Here is an 8,337-nt window from a genome sequence, read left to right on the forward strand (position 1 = left end):
CACACAGTATTGAAAAATTCAATGTACTTTCACGATAAAAGCAGACAGACACATAGACAAATGGAACATAACAAAGAATTTAGAAATAGCTGCACAAAAGTATGGCAAATTTATTTTTGACAAAGGTACAAAAGGAGTCAGTGGAGGAACTGCAGTCTTTTTAACAAAAGGTGCTTAAGTAACTGAACATTCAAATATATGCACCTCGATCTAAGACTCACAGCTTCACACAAAACAACTCAAATTGGATCATGGACAGCGGAAGAAGAAATGAATAAAATCATTATCACAGTGAAGACTTAATCTCTCCTTTCTCTGTAAGAGAATAAGCAAACAAAAAAGTACAAATTTTGTACAACACAACTGACAGCTAAACAAATATTATTTTCGAATTATACATGGAACATTTATTAAAAATGCACCAAAGACTAGGCCATGAGTCCCCTCAGATTTCAAGAAATGAGCTTCATGCAGACATTTTTCTAACCAAAGAAATCTTAGAAGTCTAGTAAGAAGATAAACTTTTGTAAAATGAAAGCGCACTTTTAAATAATTCATGGACGAAAAAAAAAATCAACTCTTGGAAAACACTTAGAATATAATGCACCAAACCCTGTGGGTCTCAGAGTGAACTTTAAGACCTTAACATTGATATGAGAAAAGAGGAAAGCCTGAAAAATAAAAGGCGAATCATCGAACTATATCCGGACAACCGATTCCATCACTGACCGGACAGAATTCCCCAACACTCACCCTCCCCGGGTCCTCTTTACCTTCACACTGCTCCGGCACAGAGCAACGGGATCCTCTCCACAACAACTATTAAACCACGCCAGAAAACTGCAGCCGCTTCCGGTCACCACCCCTAGCACCGCCCCTTCTCGGGGTTTGGGTGGGAGGTTCACACGAAGGGGCGTGGCTCTGCACAGGCGCAAAAACGCGTTCGAAGCCACAGTCAACCAACAGTCAACATGGCGATGTTATGGAGTCAATGTTTTGGGGCATTCAATGCCCCTCGGCAGCGTTGTCAGGCGGGGAACGTGGCCGCGCCCAAGTTGCGCTTCCCCGTGGAGTACGCCATGTTGGAGCAGTGTCCATTCCGTACAGAGGATGAGGAAGCCTCTACTCCCGTTGCGGAGCGGTGGCCCTGTCTCACAGGTGGTGGGGAGCAAGAATGGGGGCGTTTCTCTGGGCGGGCTTCTTAGAGAAAGGGTCTTTGGCTCTGAACTCTATGGATCTGTGTAATGATGTTCACAGAAGCTGAGAGGCCTCTGGAAAGACACAGAGATGCCAGTGGCTATTATCTCCTGGCAGATAACGGGGGATGAGAAGTCAGACTGCTTGCAGGCTTCTCCTGGAACATATCACGAGGGGCAAAAGGGGAGAAACCAGGGACCTACAGGCCCTCCTAGGATATAGCACTGGAGGAAAAGGGGAAGGAGTCAGTGTAAGCTTCCCCTCTGCTGGGCTTGTGGGGTTGGCTGTGGGATTTGGATGCTCCCCAAATCGACATTATCGACGTACCCACTCCAGCCACCCCAGCTAAAATAAGTTTATACCAATTTTTAAAAAATTTTCCCTTAATCTAATACAATATGTCAATAAAAATATTTTAGGAAAATTTTCTTTTTTCATAAAATAAAATATATATAGTAATAGTGCCCTTACTTTGCAAATGTAGCTTTAAGACAAGATCACTTCTGCCCTTTTACCAGTTTGTTGCCCCCTGTCACCTCCAGTAAGGAAATCCTGGAGATGCCCTTGCCCTCTGGGAGATGTCACTGGGGGACATGAAGAAGAAGTCAAGCTGCCCTTCTCCTGGGAATGCCTACATATCTTTCAAAACCCAACTTCCAATATCTCCTTCATGGAATCCTCCTGACAGAGGTAGAGGGCTCTGTATCCCACTGCAGACCCTTCTGAATCCTCAAGTAAGGAAGGTGTTTGGAGGAGCTCAGGTGTGAACTTGCTGGATGCTCTCAGTCCAGTGACATTCCATCTGGGCCTCAGTTTAACAATCTGGAATATAAGGGTGTCCTATTCCAATTAGCCTAAGAACATCTGGGATTAATCTGTAGTCTGACAAATTTATCAGTCAGTGAGGGAAACCACACACCAGAGGAACCATAGTGTGGTTCACTAAACAAAAGAAAGAATTGAGTTATGAAATTCTGAGGAATGGTGAAGTTCAGATGAAATGTGAATGAAGCAGTGTTTTGGTAAACTCAAAGCAAAACCGGACTGTATGTGGCTATAAAGTGAGCTCAGAATCCTGTTTCCTTGGAAACCATAACGTTAAGATAGATATGGAATTTTCTATCTAGATAACCCCTCTCTCTGCACTGGGGTTGGAAACCTTAGCTGCTCTTTTGTGTGTAAGTGACTTAAAATCTTCAGCAAGAGTGGGATGTTTTATCTATACTGACATCAAACAGTTTGATACTTTATGATTGTAGAGAACAAAGTTTCTCAGTGAGTAAAAAAGCAGCAGTCACTCAAAGCAGGAGTTCTTTATGGCATTACAGATACAGGACATCTTTGAGAAAAATAATGTTTCCTATTCATTTTCATTTGACTTTTTCTGTGTCTGTTCCCCCAGCCTTATGAATGGCAGGGCATACTTTTACATTCTTAGCTAATTTTTACTTTCTTAGATGGTTAGAGCCTCTGGTTATCCCAGATTCTCTTTCTGCCCCTGTAGTCCTGGTCTGGGTGTTTGTTGAATGAATACATGAAACAAGAAATGGAATTAGTGGAAGCATGTTTGGTATTGTTAATGTCAGTGTCATAATAGTACTATGGTTATATTTTTAAAAAGCTAAGTCTATTAGACTATTTCAGAGAAGAAAGAAGGAGCCAATAATCATATGAAGAGATGTTCAAAGTCATTAGTGATCAGGGAAATACAAATAATGAGATAACATTTTACACCCATTCAACTTGCAAAAATTATGTCTGACAAAACAGACTGTTGGAGAGGATATATAAATACAGGATCTTCTTGCCCTGTTGAAGGAATATAAATCAGTGTGACCACTTCAGAAAATAGTTGGCATTTCCTCCTACAGTGAATATTTACAGACCTCACAATCTATCCTGTCCATGCTTAGGAATAAATCTAAGAGAACCACTTGCACATGAAACCTAGAATATGCATGGTATCTTGTTTTGATAGCAAAACCTGGAAATAAAAGTGAATGGAGTCAAAACGAATGAACCAGAACAGTACCCAACAATAGGGATGAATTTAAGGGGAAAAAAAAAACCACAACTGTGATTCCCAAACTAGTATAAAAAGCGCAACACACTTTTATAAAACTAAAAAGAATTATTCAGGATTTTGTATAGTTCTGATAAAATTATATTAAAAGGAAATAAAAAATTGATGAACTTGGTATTTAGGATGATGTTTACCTCAGTTGAGGACAGGCAGGGCCAGGAATTGGGGAGACACGTGGTTAGATGGAATTATTGTTAAGGCCATACCTTTTCTTTTGGGTGGTAGGTGCATACGTGCTAATCATATTATTAAAACTAACTTAATGTTTAAGTTAATCTGGAAAATTAAACTATTATATTGTGAGATGGACAGGGAAGTCGGGCATGCTGCAGTCCATGGGGTCGTGAAGACTCAGACACGACTTGGTGATTGAACAACAAACTTAGATAAATATCTAAATGTAAAAAGAGAAAGTCTGCATGGAGAAAAGTACAGTCCTGTCCTTGAATAGGCTAAGAAAATCTTTGGCCCCAGCGCAGAGACGCCACCCTGTGGTGGGATGATCAAGAAGGCAGGCGCTCCATGGCCTTGATACTTACTGTGGCCCCTGCCAAAGGTGCTCTGCCTCCAAGGCTCACCCCAGCACACCACTCATGCACCTGCTCGAATGTCTTTTTTTTCTCTTTTAAGAAATTATTGAAATACAGTTGATTAGCAATGTTGTGTTAGTTTCAAGTGCACAGTAAAGTGATTCAGTTATACCGTCATTATTTTTACATTCTCTTCTATTATAGGTTATTATAAGATACTGAATATAGTTCCCTGTGCTATATAGTAGGTGCCTGTTGTTTATCTACTTTATGTATGGTGATGTGCATCTGTTAATCCCATACTCCCAATTAACCCCTCCCACTTTGAAAGTGAAAGTCACTTAGTCGTGTCCTACTCTTTGCGATCCCACAGAATATACAGTCCATGGAATTCTGTAGGCCAGAATACTGGAGTGGGTAGCCTTTCCCTTCTCCAGGGGATCTCCCCAACCCAGGGATCGAACCCATGTCTCCTGCATTGCAGGCAGATTCTTTACCAGCTGAGCCACAAGGGAAGCCCTCTCACTTTGGTAGCCATTAATTCTGAATCATCTGGTAAATAGGCCAGAGTAGCTCATTCAGTGGAGAAGGCAACGGCAACCCCCACTCCAGTACTCTTGCCTGGAAAATCCCATGGGCGGAGGAGCCTGGTAGGTTGCAGTCCATGGGGTCGTGAAGGGTCGGACACGACTGAGCGACTTCACTTTCACTTTTCACTTTCATGCATTGAAGGAAATGGCAACCCACTCCAGTGTTCTTGCCTGGAGAATCCCAGGGATGGGGGAGCCTGGTGGGCTGCTGTCTATGGGGTCACACAGAGTCGGACATGACTGAAGTGACTTAGCAGCAGCAGCAGCTCATCCAGGTGAGGACTGTGTTGCCTCTGATGTCCGAAGAGGCTCTAGGCATTGTCCCTCCTTTTCACTTACGGAAGAGCCAGATGCAAAACTTATTCTTCAAGAGGTTAGAAGGAGTATCTCAACAAGCCCCCTACCACTGCACCCCTAGTAATCTCACTGAGATAGAAGGCCCCTAAATTTTTTTTCAGATTCATTTCCTGTCTTCTGACACACAAATATCTTATCCACAAGTCTAGAATAGTTGGTCACTCTTGTCCATTAGGTCTAATCAGCATAATATCCATGTAATGGACTAATGTGGGGTTCCCAGGTAGCACCGGTGGTAAAGAACCTGCCTGCCAATGCAAGAGATGTCAAGGACATGGGTTCGATCCCTGGGTTGGGAAGATCCCCTGGAGGAGGTCACAGCAACCCACTCCAATATTCTTACCTAGAGAATCCCATGGACAGAGGAGCCTGGCAGGCTACAGTCCACAGTGTCACAAAGAGCCAAACATGATTAAAGTGACTGAGCATGAAGACATGTGATGTGATGTCTTGTGCAAGGGAAAGTTGACTAAAATCCCTACAAACTAAATTATGACATAGGACTGGAGAGTTGATCTACCTCTGAGGTAGGACAGTGAAGGTATATAGCTGGCCTTGCCAATGGAAAGAAAACTGCTTTTGCGGGTCTTTACTAACAGCACTGATTTTTAAAAAGGCATTTACCAGGTAAGTATCTACATGCTGAGTATCAAAGGATGTGTTCATTTGCTCAAGCAACAAAACTGTATCTGGTATAGCAGCTGCTGTTGGAAACACTACCTGGTTAAGTTTACGATAATCCACTGTCCTTCTTCAAGATCCATTTGTCTTCTGCACAATGTGACAAATAGGCACGTTGAATGAGGATGTAGTGGAACCACCATCCCTGCATCTTGTAATAACTTACAATGGAAGAGAATGTAAAAATAATGACGGTATAACTGAATCACTTTACTGTGCACTTGAAACTAACACAACATTGCTAATCAACTGTATTTCAATAATTTTTTAAAAAAGAAAAAAAAGACATTTGAGCAGGTGCATGAGTGGTGTGCCGGGGTGAGCCTTGGAGGCAGAGCACCTTTAACAGAGGCCACAGAAGGTGTCAAGGCCATGGAGCGCCTGCCTTCTTGATCATCCCACCACTGGGTGGCGTCTCTGGGCTGGGGCCAAAGATTTTCTTAACCCATTCAAGGACAAGACTATGGCACAAGACTGTACTTTTCTCCATGCAGACTTTCTCTTTTTATATTTAGATATTTGGCTCAGATGGTAAAGCGTCTGTCTACAATGCGGGAGACCTGGGTTCAATCCCTGGGTTGGGAAGATCCCCTGGAGAAGGAAATGGCAATCCACTCCAGTACTATTGCCTGGAAAATTCCATGGACAGAGGAGCCTGGTAGGCTACAGTCCATGGGGTCGCAAAGAGTCAGACACGACTGAGCAACTTCACTCACTCACTTATTTATCTAACGGTTTGTCGTTGTTCAGTTGCCAATTCGTGTCCAAGTCTTTACTACCCCATAGTTGCAGCACGCCAGGCTTCCCTGTCCATCTCACCATCTAACAGTTTAATTTTCCTGATTAATATAGTAGAACTTTGTTCTCTATTTTACTTATAGCATTGTGTATAATTTAATCTCAAACTTCCGATTTAACCCTCTTTCCCCACCTGCCTTTGGTAACCATAAATTTGTTTTCTACATCTATGAGTTTATTTCTGTTCTGTAAATAAGTTCATTTGTACTATGTTTTTAAAATCCACATATAAGATATTATCACTCAGATGTGTTTTCCTCAGATGTTTTTCTTCCCTGACCTATCCCACAACTCTCTAACTCCTCACTATGCATTTGTTTTTTTCATAGCCTTCCTTTTTATCGGAATTTATCTTATTCATTTCCTGTTTGCTCATTTCTGTTCATGCTGATACTGCAGTGATTTCTGCTTCTCACATATGTATTCAGCTGCTTTATTTTTAGTATCTTTACCACACATGTAGAGAGCAGCAAAACATATATGTGCTGTATTCATTTTGTTAAAAGATTAATCATTCCCTCTAAAAGACTCTGCAAGCATCTTGGATGACAGGACTAGTTATAATATTGATTTTGTAGAGTAATGCAGAAAATACTAGAGATGGAGAACTTCTGAGTATATAAGACCCTATTTATTCATTCAACAATAATCTATTGATCACCAGTCACTGCTCTTGATACTTAATGTTTGGCTGAACAAAGCAACCCCCAAACCCCTAACTTCCTGGACCTGACATTCTGGTGAAGAAGAAAGGCAATAAACGTTGTTAAAAGGTGATAACTTCTAAAGAGCGTTGGATAGGACAGAGTGATGTGAATTGAAAGTGCTGGAGAACTGCCACTTTAAATAGGAAAAGCAGTCTCCTCTTAAACTCTACCACTGGCTGCCCTGCATTCTGGAGCAGGCCAGTCTCAAATCGTCACAAGTATGTGGGCATCTAGTTGAAAACGAGGAAGAATGCAAGGTCAGAATATTTTCACATCTGCAGCTAAGGATGTAACAATGAGTACCTTTTTGTCCTACAGTAGATACAAGGAGTGGGCTTATCAAATGACTCAGTGGTAAAGAATCCACCTGCAGTGCAGGAGACGAAGGAGACTCAGGTTCAATCCCTGGGTCAGGAAGATCCCCTGGAGGAGGAAATGGCAACCCACCCTAGTATTCTTGCCTGGAGAATCCCACGGACAGAGGAACGTGGTGGTCTACAGTCCATGGGGTCACAAAGAGTCAGACACAACTGAGTGACTGGGTACACACACACACACACACACACACACGTAAGGAGTAATATCCAGTCTTCTGATCAGTCGTGCATGCCTTCCTTTAGTAGGTAAAAAATATTTTACAGTATTTACTGAGCAGGGTTTCCTGGTGGCTCAGCTGGTCAAAAATCTGCCTACATTGCAGGAGACCACCTGCAATGTGGGAGACCTGGGTTTGATCCTTGGGTTGGAAAGGTCCCCTGGAGCAGGAAATGGCAACCTACTCCAGTATTCTTGCTGGGGAACCCCATGGACAGAGGAGCCTGGCAGGCTACATTTCATGGGGTAGCAAAGAGTCAGATACAACTTAACAAGTAAACCACCACCACTGAGCAGGAACGCTGACCTGTTGAAGAATCTCAATTATTACTGTTCTACAACTAGACCAGTTCTGTAGGAAACAAGAGAAATGGGTAGAAGTGCCATATGTGCTATTCTTTATCTCTCTATGAGACATGCCAGACTTGTGTCCTAAGGGTGCAGATTTGGGTGTGAAACCTTCAGCTGCCTCCTGTTCTCTTACTTTGCCCCTGTATCTGGGGCTCCCAGCTGGACAGGCTGAGAGTCAGGGCACCCTTCCAGGAGGGGTTGCTTCTGTCTTGGTAGAAATTCAAACAGTACCAATTGCAGTCAAGACTATCGAGCAGATCCAAAAAGTACATAGAAGCCTTTACGGGACCAACTTTACTTTATGAGCTTACTTGGAGAGATGTAATGTATGTCTTGGGACAGACGCTGACTCCTGACTTGAGAACTCGAGTTTTGGGGGAAGCTGAGACTTCCCTGTAGTTCAAATGGTAATGAATCTGCCTGTGAGGCAGGAGACCAGGGTTCGATAC

The 8,337-nt window shown here is 42.6% G+C and overlaps 1 protein-coding gene across 2 annotated transcripts in view; it reads right to left on the reverse strand.

Annotated features, from left to right (window-relative positions):
* Positions 1–894, reverse strand: part of ZNF81 (zinc finger protein 81) — a 123,702-nt gene extending 122,808 nt beyond the window's left edge. The window contains exon 1 of one of the 2 annotated variants that reach the window (XM_070291709.1): positions 774–894. The gene's annotated coding sequence lies outside the window, so the exon portion shown is untranslated. Of the gene's footprint in view, positions 1–753 lie in introns of both variants that reach the window. The other variant, XM_070291710.1, reaches the window with a different exon arrangement.
* Positions 895–8,337: the final 7,443 nt, after the last annotated feature.

The sequence above is a fragment of the Ovis canadensis genome, chromosome X (assembly GCF_042477335.2).
Source record: "Ovis canadensis isolate MfBH-ARS-UI-01 breed Bighorn chromosome X, ARS-UI_OviCan_v2, whole genome shotgun sequence".
In the NCBI taxonomy this organism is placed as follows: domain Eukaryota; kingdom Metazoa; phylum Chordata; class Mammalia; order Artiodactyla; family Bovidae; genus Ovis; species Ovis canadensis.